The 17,016-nt window shown below is 40.0% G+C and overlaps 1 non-coding gene and 1 pseudogene across 1 annotated transcript; one reads left to right on the forward strand and one right to left on the reverse strand.

Annotated features, from left to right (window-relative positions):
- LOC735678 (beta-glucuronidase-like) overlaps positions 1 to 17,016 on the reverse strand; it is a 469,528-nt pseudogene that overhangs the window by 322,874 nt on the left and 129,638 nt on the right.
- Positions 9,585 to 9,658, forward strand: TRNAI-AAU (transfer RNA isoleucine (anticodon AAU)). Its single transcript has one exon. It is a non-coding gene; the product is annotated as a tRNA-Ile (tRNA).

Below are 17,016 nucleotides of genomic sequence, written 5' to 3' on the forward strand. Positions count from 1 at the left end.
TCTGGAGGGTCTGGAGGGCTGCACAAACTTCCCTTGACTTAGTTATCTCAGAGCATTGTGATGGAAAAGAAACATCCCATGCAAGTGGACAGCACTAGGTTGTGAACTGGAAGGAAGGTTGGAAAGGAGAGATACCCATTACACATTTCACTTTCTTGAACTCAGCAGCAGAGATAAGGATGAAATCAATAGCTTGAGAGAACTAGGAAATTTTAGGGCCGTGTTTGCATGTGTGTATGTACCTATTGTTAACAAATTGGTAATAGATCATAAATATGATCTAATATTAACTTTTTTCTGATTGTCAGCCATACAAAAAATTTCTCCTAATGTCTGATTATAAATAATAAGGTAAAATCTAAAGATTTTTATGTTTTTTAAGACTCTTTTCATCCATAAAAGGTCCCTGGTCTTTCTTTTATGGATATTATTTTTTTAAATTGATAGACATTATTTTTTAGAGAAGTTCTGGGTTTAAAGAAAAATTGATCAGAATAGATAGAATTGCCATAAACTCCATCACTCTCCCTCTCTTACAATTTTCCCTATTATTAACATCTTGCATCAGTGTGGTGCATTTGTTACAATTGGTAAACCAGTAATTATCAATACATTATTGTTAACTGAAGTCCACAGTTTACATTACAGTTTGCTCTTTGTGTTATACATCCTGGGTTTTTTTTTAAACAAATGTATAATGACATATATTTACCCTTATAGTATCATAAAGAGTTAATGCCAGTTAATTGTTGAAGGAACTGGGCCTTTTATCCTTAGAAACACCTCTATGTTGTATTTATTTCATTGTATCTATTTCCTGCCCCTTGACATGTTTCTTCATCTACTCTATTTCTTGTAAACTGGTAGTTACAAGTAGAGGCTCACTTAGATTCAGCTTCAAATCTTTTAACAAGACAATTTGATAGGTGGGCTTGTGCACTTTCCATTGCTTCGCTTTATGAGGTACATAATGTCTGGTTCTCCAACTTTAGTCACCAATATTAGCACTAATGTGTGTTTCAGCTGCCATTCATAAATACATGTATATATAACTCATATATTTATGTGAATATATATATTTATGTGTTGATAAATAAAATGATACACAAAAATTAGAAAATAACATTGAAAGACTGAACATAAAAGTAAACAAGAAGAGATTAACTCTTGAATGCACAGTTTAGAAAAGAATCAAAAGTATATCTTCAAGCTCCTTAGAATATAATGAAAATGGGGGCTTATAACGACATATTTCTAAGGATTCTGTAGAAACTGCTTTCTCATTTTAAATTATACCTTTAAATACCCAAGTTACAAAACATTAGAAGAAATCAGTGCATCAAATATAAGAAGTAAGAAAAAGAAGAACAAGAAGAAGCAGAAGCAGGAGTAGGAGGAGGAGAAGAAGAAGAAGAAGAAGAAGAAGAAGAAGAAGAAGAAGAAGAAGAAGAAGAAGAAGAAGAAGAGAAGAAGAAGAAGGAGAAGAAGAAGAAGACGGTAGCCCAAAAGAAAACCAGAAAATAGAATGGTGAAGGAAACACAGGAATTAACTAGAAAATTGGAAAATCTGCTTGGTCATTTGAAAATAAATGGAAAATTGTCAGTCAAATGTCAATAATAATAATAATAAGGGGCTATGGAGAAAGCACAAAGGAAAACCAAAAAACATTAGTGAATGCTATTATTAAGATTTTAGAAATGTGGCAGGATAATTTTTTTAAGTATTGCTTTGTGTTTGATCTCCGTTTCCTTATACTACTCACCTCATCTGTTCAAGGCAGTAACCGTATTTTATAGGACCTTAACTCTACACATGGTGATGAAGTGAGTTAAACACAGTCTACATAGACAGTGTTTCGGTACTCAGGAAGCTCCCATTCTAGGGGAGAGAAAAACAAACCAATAATTCAAAGATATGCTTTCCGGAGGAGACGATATTTGTGAAGATGTAATAGGAACTGAGAGATCGTGTGGGCATCACTTTTAGCTGTACTTGTCTAAAGACGGGAAATTTGCACTGACACCTGAGTACCTAGAAGTGCCAAACCTGTGGCAGGAGTGAAAAAGAAGGAAGGATGGAAGCAGGGGCAACAAGACTCTTACACGGGGATCAATAAAACACGGGCTCTAGGGAGGCGGCAGTTTCCTCTGATCTTCTCCCAGGTAAGAGGCACCGATGTTGTCAACAGGAGAAAGAACGGGGAATACAAAGTAAGAAACATAAACCAGACAAGAAATCGGAGAATGCGGGCGTCGATCCCGCTACCTCTCGCATGCTGAGCGAGCGCTCTACCGCCTGAGCTAATTCCCCAAAGGAGAGACATTTCACCCCACCCATTTTCCTGGTTGTTAGGAGCATGCCGGTGCTTTGTGTCGCCAAACCCCTGGCAGGACAAGATTGAGGGCCGAGCTTCTCAGATACTGCCTTCAGCAAAGTTCTATGAGCCTGACAGTGCGAAGAATAGGGATTTCCAAAGAAGGTCGTGAGGGAGACCTCTCTCCTCACTTCCCAATTTCGCCTTCTTCATCTCTCGGAATTAGAGAGCACATTCTGGAAGGAGAAGCACCACCCGGAACTGCCTGGCTTGGGGACACAGCTATTCCAGCACGCTCTAGAGTTGTGATCGTCACCTGCTCCTTGCCGCCACCGCCGCCCGGAAGTGGTGGGGCAGCTTCTCCCAGCCCCAGAGCTTCACGGCATAGCCGCATCTTCAATAGCACTTTCCTCCTGTAGGACTCAGAAAGTGATGGAGAACCTTGGAGGAGTTGAGAAAGAGAAAGCTTGAGAATTTTCATCTCAATCTGTGGATACATTCCTGAAGCACTTCTTCAGCACCAGGCACAGTGGATGAGGCCAATAATCCACACAGATACTGCCACAACAATAACGAGTACTGTGCAACTGTCATCTAGGCCAGATACCATTGGTAGCCTAGGGATTAAAAGAAGCTGGAGAATGCAGGCGTCGATCCTGCCACCTCTTGCATGCTAAGCAGGCGCTCTACCGCTTGAGCTAATCCCCCACACTACACTTGTCTTTTCTGCCAATTTTTATAACCGGGACACAAATATCGTCCTATGTCCCACTTAAGTTTCCAGGTTTTCGAACACCTCCGGAAACTTCCCTACCAAGGCGAAGCCAGGAGTGAAGCTTCTGGGAGACAGCCTCAGACCTGGAAGGCAGTGACCATCCTCTGCTTTTTCAATCTGAGTCGGGATCCTGAGAAAGAGAGAAAAGATCTCATTAGGAAAGCTCTAGTTCTAATCTGATTTCACTCTCCCATTAGATGAAAGAGAAGGAAGTACCGTCCCTAATTAGCAGTTACCTCAAATGCTCTGTTGAATGCATCACTTTTTAAGAACACAAACCTGGAAATAAACCCAAGTATCTTTTCACCGATTGATCCTTCAAGTAACTTATCTTTATCTAATATCAGTGTTACTAATTGTTTCTCCATTCAGGGGAGTTGAGATCTGTTGTTACCTATTAACCCTTGATATATTTAATTTGCATTTTTGTACTGATTAATGTTGTTGAACATCTTTTAGTGTGCCTATTGGCCATATAAGCATCTTATTTTGTGAAATGCCTGCTCAAGTTTTTTGCCCTTATCCTTACTGAGTGTTTGTATCACTGAGTTCTAAAATGTGTTTTATATTCTCCATAAAAGTCCTTTGTTATATGTGTATCCGTAACACATATGTTGTATAAAAACTATGTGTGCATATAACATATATTACATTTCTTTTCAAGTCTATGTCTTGCCTTTTTATTTTCTTAATATTGTCTTTCATAGAAAAACATTTTGATATTTTATAAAATCCAGTGTATCTTTTTTTGTAAGGGCTCATGCTTTTCTGGTCCCTTCTGAAAAAGCTTTGCCTACATCAAATATGTGTAGACTTCTTTTCTTCTTTTCTTCTACAAGCTCGATATCTTTAACGTTAAGCTTTTTGTATATAAACTATTTTGATTTAATTGTTGTACAGGATGTGAGGTAAGGGTAGGGAATCATTTTTTCCATACTCAGTTGCCTGGGACCATTTGTTTAAAAAAACATTTTACCTCTGTCATAAATCAGTTGACCACATACATTGATCTATTTCTGGACTATCTATTCTATTCCATCAATCTGGGTAAGTATCCTTGAGAAAATACCACATTATTTTGATTACCTTAGCTTTATAATAAGTCTTGAAATTACTTGGTGTAAGTCCTCCAACTTTGTTTTTCTTTTCCTAATTATTTAGGCTACTTTAGGTCCTTCAGAAGAAGCTTGTCAATTTCTGTAAAAACAAAAAAACAAAACAAAACAAAAACTCCTGCTGGGATATTTGTTGGAATTGTAGTAAATCTATAGATCAACTCAGAGAAAAAAAAAAGTTATCTAAATAATATTAATTTTTTCAATCTGTAAATATGGCAAACAACACCAATTATTCATGTTTTCCTGAGTTTTTCTCAGCAATCTTTTGTAGATTTCTAGGTACAAGTCTTGTGCACATTGACAAGTTTATCTCTAAATATTTCATTTCTTTTAAACCTATTGAAAATGGTAATTTAATTTTCCATTTTTGTTGATGCTAGTACATAGAAATACAGTTAATTTTTTTATATTGTAATCTGTGACATAGCTACATTTACTTATAATGCTTATTTTTGTAGATGCATTAGGATTTTTTGTGTATCTGATCATGTTGTTTGCAAATGAATATATTTTTCTTTTCTAAAGTGAGTATGCCATTTATTCTTCATTCATGCGTTCCTTACTTTCTGACACTAGCTAGGACTTTCAGTAAAATGTAGAAGTAGTAAGAACAGATATTTTGCACTTTTCTCCAATATTAAAGGGTACATATTTATTCTTCCACTATTAACTATGTTGCTAGTTGTAGGAGTTTCTTAAATGTCCATTATTCATCTAAGGAATTTTTCTTCTATTCTTAGTTTACTGAGATATTTTTAAACACCACGAATGAATGGCAAATTTGGTCCAATATTTCTTCTGCATCTAGTGAGATGATTACATGTATTTTTTGTTTTGTTAATGTGGTATATTACATTTAATTGACTTTTCAATGCTTAACTAGTTTTTTATTCCCAAGGCAATCTCCCCTAACTCTTGGTGCATTATGCTTTATAGATAATGCTGGATTCAATTTGTTAATATTTTAATTCAATATCTGTTGGTAAATGTGTCAGAGAAGGGTCTCCAAGTGTGGAACGCGCTGCTTTCACAGCCCAAAGAAACATGGTGAGCATAGTGCTCCCTTCTAAGTGATGGGAGCTTTGAGGTGCAACAGTGAGTCTTTTGGAGGAAATATCTCAGAATTTCACAGATCCTAAAAAATTTCATTCACGAACCAGGTCGATGAATGGTTTCTGTGTTTCTCTCCCACCCTCTGGAGCAGGCAGGGCTTAACAAAATCTATAACTTACTTGACATTTCTTGCTCATTGAAGATTTAAATGATACTATCAATACAGTGTACAAATGTTTTGCTGTTGGTCCAGACAGTTCAATTCTCTTTGGACTAGATTAGGAAAAATTGGGGGACTTGATATACCTCTGGAGTAGGAACATAAATGCATACTTTTGTCTATTCCATGTGAATATGAACTATTTCTGTTCCTCCTTCCTGATAGCAATAGAAAAGAATGCATTCCCCAAATCAAAGACTGCATGCCAAAGACCATGCAATTTTTGCTTCTATGTTCATATTGTTTATAACATGATTAATTTATTAACTTTACATTCCAATTCTATTTTCTTATGTATTCAAGTGAAAAGTGTTAATTATGAGAAATTCTGCACTATGGCACTGCTAATATTGCAATCTATATCCAGACTTTGTTTTACCGACAGAAGAAAGAATACCCTCATCAATTTCTCATGTCTTCGGAAGAAGGGACATGGGTTTGTAGTGGAATTCATGACTTTTTCTGCCTGAATATTAATTAGCAGAAGCATGTTCCATTTCTTTATATAAACCCACTCTTAGAACCAAGGTGAACTGAGTGAAAAAGATATTTGCCTTTATATTTCTCTTATCAAACTAACCATTCTTGAATCTACCTTTATCACTTTTCTCCCAGGACCTCCTGGTGGAAGAAACTGTGAAAATGGCTGGTGTCACTTCAGACGCAAAAGGAAAAGTGACACATCATGTTCAGAATCCGATTAAATAGTGTCAGTAATTATTACCTCTGCTTAAAGGATTCAGAGCTGAGTTTGTTCAGCTACCCTGCCCTGACTAATGGCATCATGCAGGTGTACTTAGAAGTAAATTTAAAACTCCCCCTTACTTTAGGATCACACATCTCCTAGGGTAACTGCAGGAGTGATTGGGAAAGAGCAGTCTACTCTGAGGAGGTCAGATGGAGACCAAGTGAATCCTGTAAAATAGAAGTAGTGTCATATGACAAAAATGGAAATCCAACACTACTACGTCTTGGATTTCTTCTTTGTTTCCTTGATTAATTTTCTTGCTTCACTCCAAAAATCATAGCATAAAGCAAATTATTGTTCTACCTATTGCTTTCCACTTTACTCATCTTTCATCTGGTGTCTGTGTGATTATGTCTCCATTAGAGACTGAGACCTGTTATTACCTATTAAATCCCTTCATTCCAGGATGTGGAACTAATTAGATAAGTTTCAGATTGTTGAATTGAGTGGTTATTTTAGAGGTAATTAGATAGCTAAATTTAACACTTGTAGCTCCACATAATGATGGAGTGCCAATATCTATTTATTCATAAATATCCATAGGCAGGGATCAGAACCAACATTTAGAAGACCCACTCCCTCAAAACAAGACGACCAAGAAAACAAATTGATTCTACTACCTTGGATTTATTAAACTTGCTGAGCAAAGAGCCGTACCTCTGTGAAGTCCCAGTACTGCCTAAAACAAAGGTGAGTCAGAGACCAGAATTTAAAGGGTCTGGGGACTGGAGCTATTCATAGAACACTTTTAGGGGAAAAGTTAGTAAGGTCCTTCTCAGGAGGGACTAGACAATTTCTAAACTAGGCGAATCATAGGTTTATTCAGTGGAACTTAGCTGCTGGAACATGGATCCGTTTGGCTTTGGTCTTACCTTGGATCTTCGGGTCTGAGTAAGCTGGTGTTAAAACAATTTGAGCTTAGTGTGGCATGGCAGGGTTTGTAGACTCGTCCTGTGCTGTAAGTCACAGGGCTTTTGCAACTTCTGTGTTTGTTCATTTCTCAATTTGCCCTCTTTCCTCACCAACAGCACTGCCCGAGTTCAACTTACAGTATAGCTACTGGAACTTAGCTCTGAAAAGGCCCTCTGCAAATATAGAACACTCGTTTTTTTTTTTTGTTTTTTTTTTTTTCCAAATAAGAAAGTTGAGGAGCAAAACGACGTGTCTAACGTCACACATTGAGCTAAAGACAGATGGGATCTGACATGCATTGTCAGCACAAATACAGCGCTTTTAAAAATCATACGGATTTTGTGTCGTGAGGCACTCGGGACTCAGCTGATCTCGGCGTTCAGTTGTGCGTGATTTTGGATTTGCACCTCGCCCTTGGGCAAGTGCAGAATCCTGGGATTATACAAAGCGCATCACAGTTAACCCCTTTGTCCCAGTCCGCAGAATGAGAGCTCGGAGCCCGGCCACGGGTGGCTCGGTTATATAGGCAGGAAAATCAAGGAACCCAGGTATGAGCAGGGGCGTTTGTGGCGCGGAGAGAGCTCCTGTCCTTGCCGTCCACCTATTTCTCAGGCTTGGCCCCTGGCGTGTAGAAAACCGCATCTCCGGAAAACCCAGAAAGTTACGTCGCCCAGGTACTCTCTTGTCATTCTCCGGTATGTAAAAGACTCAGGGTCTCTTCACGGATCACTGAAACCGCCTTCTCGGAGGCCTCCAGGGTGACTAAAAGAGAGGGTGGGTGTTCTGTGTTCTCCGGCCGGTGTGTTCCTCTTCATGTCCAACCGCTTGTGTCTGTGCCCGCTAGGGTCTCGGGGGTTTTTATAGGCACAGGATGGGGGCGTGGCGGGCCAGGGTGGTCTTGGGAAACGCAACATTTGGGCGCGGAGGAAGAAGTGCTCCTCCTCACCTAGGTCCATGGGCACAGGCCCGGGGGTGGAGTCTTGCTCCCCTCCCGTATCAGTACCACGGTTAGTGCTCTGCTTTATGGCCGCAGCAATCTCAGACACTTCCGAAGCGTGTTTTTTTTTCTTGTTCCTTTTCGGGCGCCAGCTTTCAAACCAGACCAAAGGTGTGTGTTTTTCCCCGATTTTCTCCCAGCCTTCTTTCCTTTTCGCCTCTACTCAAGGCTGTGTCCAAAATTAAGCTCTCAGGAGGAGAAGGCCTCCAGCTGCCTCAAGGAAGGGCATTTCTCGCAGTGCAAAGTGCGGAAGAGGGGAGCCATACCGACTGAAGTATTAACCAGAGTCGGTTTGCACAGAGGCGGCAATGGATAGAATTTCAGAATTGAGGCGGAAAGACAGGCCAGCCCTGCGAAAGATGGATTGGAGAGAGGTGAGAATCTAGTTCAAAAGCCGGGAGAAGGAACAGGACATTAGCACAATAGTCTAGGCAGAGAGCTGGACCACCTGTAATACGGCAAGGGGGTTGGTTGAGACTTCTTTTATTTAATTATTCGAAACGTATCTATTGAGCTATTTATTAGTCCCTGGGTACTGTGGGTGTTCCTGCGTATTCAACCACCTTGTCGACGCTGCAGGATGCGGCCCCATTACCCAGGACCCAAAGAACTTCCAAAAATGAATCCCGAGGAACAGCTGTTTCTCTACTGGAGAAGTGGGCAGCCAGGCGGAAACACGCAGGGAAATAGTTCTCTTTGGGACAGAAGGCATCAACCTCGTAAGACCCAGCGATCAGCAGAGCTCCCGGAGAGTGTTTCTTAATCTAAAGGTCATGAGTCGGGCTTCAAAGTTGTCTTGTCGTGCGTAAAATACCAATGGACTTATACCTGTTTCATCGAGAAGGAATACAATGCGAACACAAAGACTGTAATGGAACGTATTTCTCTAAAGTGTCCTTTTCAGATAGAAATACGAGAGCGTTTTCCTGAGTTTTCTAAAAATGGGGTGGGGTAGGGATCAAATACTCACTTTTGGGAAACATGGGCGAATACAGTGGGAATCGTGCTGGAAGTTACGAGCAGGGGAGCATGGGTGGGGACTTATATTGGCCTTGACGGCCCGTGGAAAGAAACTGGCGGTAATTCCTTCCGTTTTCCGTCAATTTCTTCACGGGTTGCTCAGAAGCTACGGAAGCAAAGTAGAAAGGAGTGAGAAGGGCAGGCCAAAGTACCGGCGGAAGGTGATGGCGTTGCGTTTAAAAGGGTGGTCACTGAAACCCCTTGTCATGAAACACTGAAGCAGGTGACATTTGAACTTTCCTTCCTCAGAATTGTATTTTAATTGAAATGTCAGGGTTCGGAGAAATTTGCCGAGGATCGTAAACAAGTTAGCAAAGATCGCAGGTTCTTTCCAGTTCCGAGAAGTTCAGAAAAGTTTCTTTGGTGATTGGAATAACGTTCGCCTTTAAACTTCTCAAGAGATTTAGGGTGAGTCTTAAAAAGTGGGGCCGGTTAGCTCAGTTGGTTAGAGCGTGGTGCTAATAACGCCAAGGTCGCGGGTTCGATCCCCGTACCGGCCACGCGTGACCTTTCAATGTTCATCTTACAGTAACAGTTGTGTGCAGTGATATCAAAAGTCACGGGAGAACAAGAAAAGAAATGTATATGTATTCAGTAATCTACACAGACTTTTAATGCTTGTTTCACAGTAACCACTGTGTGCAGTGATACAGACAGTCACAAGAGAACACGAAAGTAAATGTATTTGTACCCAGTAATCTTGATGGGACATAGTTCGCTGAATCGTACGGTTGCGTTTGCAGTTCAGTGTTCCTGCAAGAGCAAGATGACGAAGAGAGCTAAGATTCCAGAAAGAAATTGAAATCCGGGAGGAACGTGAAAAACAGACGGAAATAAGGACCTGGGCTTTTCATCCTTTTACGATTTCCAAAGTGTACAAATCTTTCTCTGTCGTGACTAACTCCTGATATGGGCTTTCCTAACTGTGCATCTGCTTACTTCCCGCAGACCTGTCCTTGGCTTGTGCAGGGTAAGTAAAGCCTCTCAAGAACTCCCATTTTTCATTTCTATTTCCTCTCTTTTAGCTTCCCTCACTCAACTCTAGAGATACTGGACTTAAGGAAATGTCCCCATAGAACGCTGAGCCTTTCGCCTCCTCTTTGCTCGTCTCACGGCTTTGTTAGACACGAAACCATCTTCTGGAAAATGTCTTCCCTGACACCTCTCCTACTTTTCTGAGTTTGGGTTGCTTTCCTCCTAGCACTCACGGAGATCCAGGTACGCATTTGTTTTAGCGGCATTCACCATGTTGGGATTGTCTGTTGCTTGGCCATCTTCTCCATGAGATCATAAGCTTCTTGGGGGTAGGATGCTTACTGCTAAATACTTTCAAAAGTCTGCATGAGCCAATGAACAGTGAAGGATAGGTGTGCAGGCATGATGGAAAGAGTGTCTTGTGGTCCAAATGGGCTTCACGGGTCTGTAGAATCCATGCTATCGCAACATAGTGCATTTTGGTCAGACGAACAACAGGCTACACTATATGGTGATTGGCTCCATTTCACTGAACGCACCTCTAAGGCTCTGAGTGGCTCTATATGCCCCCAGGACTGGATAGTGGTAAACGACAGAGCATGCGCAATAGATCCAAAGTCAGGCAAGGTCTGAAATGTTTAACTTTGCTGAGGCTGAGAGACAGGAATGAACCCTCTTCCGCGATGGGAATTTCTACTCCACTGATCCATAGTCCATAAAACAGTGAGCCAATGCACCTCAAACCTCTATTTTCTATTACATTAATGTGATTGGTTTTGACATTTTCAAAATTCAAGTGATCACAATGATTTAGAACTAATGTTTACAAAACTATAATTTAGGAAATCCTTAGCTGTAAGCAGACGCACCTACACAGAGTAAAGAGAGTGATATGCCCTTTACTTCAGTGTCATTTATAACACTGGGGTAATAATACTTGGGGAAGCTGAAAAACTATATTGACCGACTTACGTAAAAATTAAGAAACATTCAGTATAATTTCTAGCACATAGTGCTGAAAACCTCCTTGTATGTGGAATATTGTTCACCTTTAAGGAAAATGCTTTCAAGGTCTGAGGAGAGATAGTAACGCATTTCTGTTGCTACTGGCTGTTTTGCTCATTTAGTTGTAGCAACAAGCTTCTGTGAACATAAAAATGAAATAACGCTTAAAAAAATAAAATAGATGGTGGAGGAACACCATAGGGATGCAAAGTAAGGTGTGATTTTCTAGGCAAAAATTGAGTTGTACAAAATAATGTAGTAAAGGATTTGTGCCTGATTCTTTTTTGTATTCCCTTTGAAGCTTATTTAGCTTATATTCCAAGGCCTCAATTGTCATCCTTCTCCCAACAAGACTGTTTCTCTGTACCACGAACATTCTGGTCAGATTCTCTGCTTAAGCATCTTGACCTCTTGAGCACTCATCTTTGTACTGAGACCCCGATATATGCCCAAATGATGCCCTTCCATAGGAGGGTTTCTTGTTTTGCCCAAAGAGCAATCAATTTTTCAAGCAATTTAGGGCTCTTTCCTCACTCGGGGTCTATGTGAAACCTTAGAGGGAAGCCTGTTCTTTCCAGGAAGAGAATCCCGGTGGGTTCTAACCTCTACCTGTAAATCCACTAAGCAAGCTCCTACTGAACACCTATGATGCAAGCTCAATCCAAGAGGCCAGCACTCCGTAAGGGGAAGGCAACCAAAGCAATAGGTAATGCTTACTGAGCAGTTCTTATTGATCAGATCCCTCTCTAGGTGCTGGGATCCAGCCAGAGAATCCCACAGTCCTCATTTCCCACGTGAAGAAAGATGATTGAAGGAAGGAGCAGGAGTGGGGAGTGGGGAGGGGGTGGAGGGTGGGTAAAGGATGTCTTCAAGGTGACAACTTCTCAGATTCCGCTCCTAAAAGCTTCTGAATGGGCCATCTCCACACTCCCAAGTCCCTTACTGCCTATGGATTCCTTCCCAGTAGACGTTGTCACATAACATCTTGTGTATTTTTCTTGTTTGCTTCTGATCTGTTTCTCCTCACCCCTATCAACTAGAAAGTAGCTTCGCAAAGGTGAAGAATATATGCGTTTTTTCACTGTTGAATGGCTGTACCCCGAACAGTCTCTTAACAAGATACGTGCTCGAGAAATACATGTAGGATAAAAGAATAAATGACTTCACCCACTCACCTCATAATTACAATTGGGTAACCTTGAGAGCAGAAAGCTCGACAAAAAATGTCCCGTTTCTTCCATCAGCTAGTGAGAAAGACCAATTATATGATATAGCTTGCAGTTTCTTCTGTAATCTATATCCCTTTACCACTCATTTTACTCAAACCACTGACAAGCCAAAAAACAAACAAACAAACAACAACAACAAAAAACCCAAAAAACCTAAATCACTTTTCCATTCTAAGCTAATGTTGAGTCAGTCTTCAAATTGTTATCTCATAGCATTTGCATTTCATTATTTAGTGCACCCATTTTGTTTCCCTCAACTGAAATAGCAGCAAAAACTGTATCCTCTCTGATGTTCAAACTCAAAACCTTTAGATTATGAGATTGATGTGTGGCCTGCTGCAGAAAGAGGGCAGTTCTCACCCAAGAGTTGACATCCCACGTGCTATTTTCCCCAGCACTGCTGCTTTATCAGTTCCTAACTTTCAAAGAACACAATCAATGGTGCTTGGAAATCACTCTTTATCAGCCAATCCTGCACCCAAAGAATTTTATCCTCAGGACAGGTGGAATCTACCCATTTCTAGTATTCATCTAACAAGACGACCATCTTGAGGCAAGAGGCCAAGAACGATTGTACCTGTTTTGCTGACTTTTTCCCTCTTGTGGCCCAGTGACCTGACTTCTCCCTCCTTCAGAGATCTTAATCGCTCTTACACCTCCTATGGTGTCCTTTTTTGAAAAGACACACAGGACATGTTCAGTCCATAATAGTTCACTGCCTGACCAACTGAATGAATGAAGGAATGAAAAAATAGTCTTTAAAGGTGTCCCCTGTCCATACTACTGTGTCTTACTCTCTATCTCCACTTGCATCTACACGACTGGAGACAATCCTGCTACAAAAAGTGTAAAGCAAATCTTGTATGCCATTAATTATACTAAGAGATTTATTGAATTTACTTCATGTAGTCCAATAGAGTTTCACCAACAAAACTATGTGTCCTAATCTGGACTTTCTAGAAGTAATGGAACCTCAGATAAGTTTTGTTTCCAAGGTGCCAGAGCTGCTAAGTGTCAAAGCTTGAACTGAGATGTTTTAGATTTTAAAACGTGATTCTTTCTCTGCTCCAGTTCACAATCTTACTCCCTACTCCTCTCCACAGCACCCCATTCATTCACACACCAAATATCTCATTCCCCAAATCCCCTTCACTTACCTTTTGGGCTTTGTTTCCAAGTCAACTTTTGACACATTTTTCTCCTTCAAACACCACATCCAGTGATTTGTCAAATAGTAAACATTATTCCTGCACAACATTTTTGAACCTGTCAATTCCTTTCCAATGATTCAGTACACATTCACAGGGAAGATGCTCTGTGCCAGACACTGTAGTAAGTTCAGGAGATTCTAAAGATTCAAGCAGCCCAGACCTCAAGAGAAGGCAGGACAAATATGGAGAAGGGAAGATCCACGTCCAGTTTTATGATTTCAGTCTCCGTGTCATGTCATTTACAGCTAAATAACCCTTTCAAAAATGTCAGTTTCAATATATCACTCTTTTGCACTCTGAACATTCCTGATTTCCTAGTTATAGCATGATCTTGTTTTTCTTTTATTTTTTTTCTCTTCTTTCTACCCAAATTGTGATTTTGCTGTAGAAAGTTGATTGATTAGATCCATTGCTGTATGGATGTTGTCCAGGTCTCAAATGTGTTTACTGATTTATTGTCTACTGGATCTATCAGTTACTGAGAGGGGACTGTTAACGTCTGCAAATGTAATTGGATTTTTCTATTTTTATCTGGATTATCCAATTTTGCTTACGAGTTTTGAAGCCCTGTGTCCTTATATGCATTTGGGACATTATTTCTCTGGTGTGTTGACACCTCTAATTATGTAACAGCCCCCTTTATCCCTGGAAGTTTTCTACAATTTAAAATCTGGTTTGTCTGATTTGAATATATCCACCACAGCTTTCTTTGAGTAATGCCTAAATGACATATCTTTTCCCATTCTTTACTTTCAATATGCTATATAACTTTTAATCTCACATATAAGTATATTACTAGTGACTTTCCTGTAGTCAGCGTATTCATTTATAATACATTCTGACAATTTCTGGTTTTCAATTCATTGTTTTAGATCATTTACATTTAATGTTTTTATAGATAAGTTTTTAGGTAGATCTATTGTTTTTCTTTCTGAGATGGAGTCTTGCTCTTGTCACCCAGGCTGGAGTGCCATGGTGGAATCTCCCCTCACTACAACCTCTGCCTCCCAGGTTCAAGTGATTCTCCTGTCTCAGCCCCCCAAGTAGCTGGGATTACAGGCACCCGGCTTCATGCCTGGCTAATTTTTTGTATTTTTAGTAGAGACAGGGTTTCACCATGCTGGCCAGGCTGGTCTCAAACTCCTGACATCAGGTGATCCAGCCACCTCGGCCTCCCAAAGTGCTGGGATTACAGGCGTGAGACGCCGTGCCCAGCCGATAGATCTACTTTTTAATAATTTATTAATCATTTGTTCCCCTTGTCTTAAATCTTCTATGTTCTTCTTCCTAGTTTATTTTGGTTTATTTAAACCTGGTTCCTAAGTGGTCTAGGGATCACCATATACATATATAACCTTTCACAGTATACGTAGAATCAATATTTTACCATTCAAGTTGAATATAGAAACTTCATCAGCAGTTAGGCCCTTTACCTTTACCCTTTTATGTTATGTATGTAGCACATCTAGATACAATGACAACTGCATCAGATAAAGTTACAATTTTTGCTTTCAATCATGAAACATACCTTAAGGAACTCAAGAGAAGAATAATAGTCTGTAATGTCTACCCAGACATTTTCTATTTCGGCTTTCGTTCCTTCACTGATGGTGTCCTGTCTCCTTCTGGTATCATTTTTCTCATCTTAAATCTTTGCTAATTCTTGTCCAGCAGTTCTACCAGCAATGAATTCTCTCAGTTTACCTTCCTGTGAGAATGTATTTATTTACTTTTAGTCTGAAAGATATTTTTGCTCTACATAGCATTCTGGGTTGACAGGTCTTTTCTTTTGGTATTTAGTAAATGTTTCCTTGGGCCCCTATGGTTTCTGATGAGAAGTCCACAGTCATTCAAGTGGCAATTTCCCTTTTATTTTCATTTGGCTGCCTTCAAGATTTTTATGGTTTTCCTTAGTTTTCAGCAGTTTGATTATGATGTGTCTGGGTATGGATTTCTTTGGGTTTAACCTACTTGACATTTATTGAACTTCTAAAGTGTTTTGACAAATTTGATATGTTTTCAGCCATTAATTCTTCGGAGTTTTCTTTCTGGAGGACCTCTTTCTCTTCTTCCTGCAGGATTACAATGATGTGTTAGATTTTTCTTATTTTTCTGTTTGTCCCGGAGGCTCTGTTCATTTGCAAAAGCACTCCTTTTTCTCTATTGTTCAGGTTAGGTTGGTATTTTTGTTGTGTTTTCAAGTTCATTGACTTTATTCTGAGTGTCTCAATTTTGTTATTGAAATAACCCATTGAAGCTTTTTTTCTCCTAATAGTTTTGATGAATACATTTTTTAATTTTTAAGTTTAAAATCAGTGTTTAGAGCTTCCAGATACTTGCTAAGACTTCCCAATTTTCCATTCACTTCAAGAGTGTTATCCTTTCATTCATGGAGCATTGTTGTAATAACTGTTTAAAAGTATGTGTCAGATGATTGTAACATCTGTGTCTTCTCAGTATTGGTATTCGAGGATTCTCTTTGCCAAGTGAATTAAGATTGTCCTGGTTCTTCATATGCTGAATATTTTGGGGTTGTACTTTGCATTATGTGATGAGACACTGTGTCTTGTTGAAATCTTAATGATAATATTGCTATTTTTGTTTTTGCAGGCACGTGATTGCCTTGTGTTCAAGTTCCAATAACCAGCCAGCCTTGTGTGTTGTAGTTTCAAAGTCGATTCTATTTTCAAAGCCTTAACACTGCTATTCAGAGACTCTGGAGTATGTGCAACCCAGTGGCCAGTGAGGACTGGAAAGCAGGCTATCACTTAGTTCGATTCTCAGGCTCTTTTTAGATAAGTTGTCTTTGATCAGAGCCACTTATTCACAGCTCACAGGCGCATCCAGGAGTTCACATACAACTTGACAGGTTTGCTCTCCACAGTGTCTTTCCTGGTTACTTGGCAACTCCTAGTTTCGGTCTCCCGATCAGAAAGCTGGGGCTGTATTTACCTGAGTGGCTCTGCCCTGCGCTTTCCGTAATTATGCTGCATTTAGGACCAAGCTGCAGGAGGAAACAGGGAGAATAAGTGCAACTGGATATGTCCCTTTGTATCACAGCTCCTCAAAGAAACAGAAAACTAATTACACATCGATAGATCTATACTATACCACATACCAGTAGAATCTTAGTCAAGCCCGTATTGGTGCTGCCCTTACATAATGAGCCAAAGAAGTGTCCAGGCTGCTACTGAGATCAGTGTCTAACCTACTGTTTTCTGAGATCAGTGTCTAACACATATTTTTTTCCACTCTAACCTGGAGACCTGAGGTCCGACTAGTGAAACCTGGAGAATGTGGGCATCAATCCCACTACCTCTCACATGCTAAGCGAGCACTCCACCACTTGAGCTACTTCTTCATCTCACAGCATCTTTTTTCATCCTTAGTGGGCAGTCTAGAACACACGCGACTTCAAGGCCTTCACCGCGAAAGCAG

This window comes from Pan troglodytes, chromosome 5 (genome assembly GCF_028858775.2).
Source record: "Pan troglodytes isolate AG18354 chromosome 5, NHGRI_mPanTro3-v2.0_pri, whole genome shotgun sequence".
Classification (NCBI taxonomy): domain Eukaryota; kingdom Metazoa; phylum Chordata; class Mammalia; order Primates; family Hominidae; genus Pan; species Pan troglodytes.